At 44.1% G+C, this 1,282-nt stretch overlaps 1 non-coding gene across 1 annotated transcript; it reads right to left on the bottom strand.

Annotated features, from left to right (window-relative positions):
* Positions 1 to 855: 855 nt before the first annotated feature.
* Positions 856 to 961, bottom strand: LOC145625944 (small nucleolar RNA R71). Its single transcript, XR_014110835.1, has one exon. It is a non-coding gene; the product is annotated as a small nucleolar RNA R71 (small nucleolar RNA).
* Between the last annotated feature and the right edge of the window lie 321 nt (positions 962 to 1,282).

Raw genomic sequence — 1,282 nt, forward strand, 5'->3', positions numbered from 1 at the left:
CCCTATACACGTATTAGGTCGGTAGAGCGTTATAAATTCATTTGATTTAGGTGTAGTCGCTCAACGACACTATTATTGCCTTGTCAAATTGGCGCCGTTGCCGGGGAGACGGTTTCCATTGCTATTTCATTGCTTGTTTAAGACTATCTCACCTTTATTTGTTAGTGTTTGCTACTTTTGTTACTTGTCAGTGCTTACGTTCTTCTTAGCTTTGTTGTATGAACAGAGGATGAACCCGCTCAAGATCTTTGATTCCCATCGATCCAGAGCTAGAGAGGTCTTTGTCCCTACTTCGAAGAGAAGCAAGAGCAAGGAGTAGAAATTCCCGCACTCCAACGAGAAGAGTAAGAGAATTAGAAGATACTCCACCCTCTTCACCCTCAAGTGATGAAGAATTAGATAGCCCTAAATCATCTTCGAGTTCAGAAATCAACCCTTTCTCAACCTATAAGTTTGAGAGTAAAGAAGGTTCTAAAATGGGAGAGAATATGCCTTTGAGTCGTCTTGGGGCCCCCGAAGCTTTTAGAGCGCAAAGTGGGATCCTAACTCCTACTACTCAAGCCAACAATTTCGAGATCAAGCCTAATTTGATTGCCTTGATTGAGAGGAAACAATTCTCGGGTGGAAAGTTTGAGAGTCCTCATGAGCACCTAAAAGAGTTTGAGAAATATTGTGACACAATAAAGGCCAATGGAGTGACTCAAGAATATATTCGCCTCAAAATGTTTCCATTTTCGCTAATTGGGAGAGGTCTAGAATGGCTAGAGAAGGAGGTGCCCCCTAATTCTCTCACGACATGGGACCAAGTGACTACGGCCTTCTTGAGGAGGTTTTATAACCATAGGAAGACCGCCGAGGCTCGGTCTTTGATTCAAGGTTTTCGCCAAAAGAGTGGTGAGTCTCTAAGTGCGGCATGGGAACGATACAAAGAGCTTCAACGTCAATGCCCACACCATGGGATACCCAAGTATCAACTCATTCACACTTTCTATGGAGGTCTCACACCTCAAGGAAGAACAAGCCTAGACGCCGCGGCCGGTGGTCCAGTCATGAATAAAGGAGAGCATGAAGTGGAGTGTATTATAGAGGAAGCCGCAAAGCACTATGATGATTGGTACGAAGGAGAAAGAGATGCTACTTCTAGCAAGGGTGTTTATGCATTGGAGCAAGCCAACGCAATCAACAACCTTTCAACCCAAATCTCCAAAATGACCAAGAAAATGGATGAATTGATGAAAGAAAGGTCCAACCCTCATGGTAATACCTCCCCTTCAACCAAGGG

Source organism: Chenopodium album, chromosome 3, assembly GCF_948465745.1.
Source record: "Chenopodium album chromosome 3, dcCheAlbu1.1, whole genome shotgun sequence".
NCBI lineage: Eukaryota > Viridiplantae > Streptophyta > Magnoliopsida > Caryophyllales > Amaranthaceae > Chenopodium > Chenopodium album.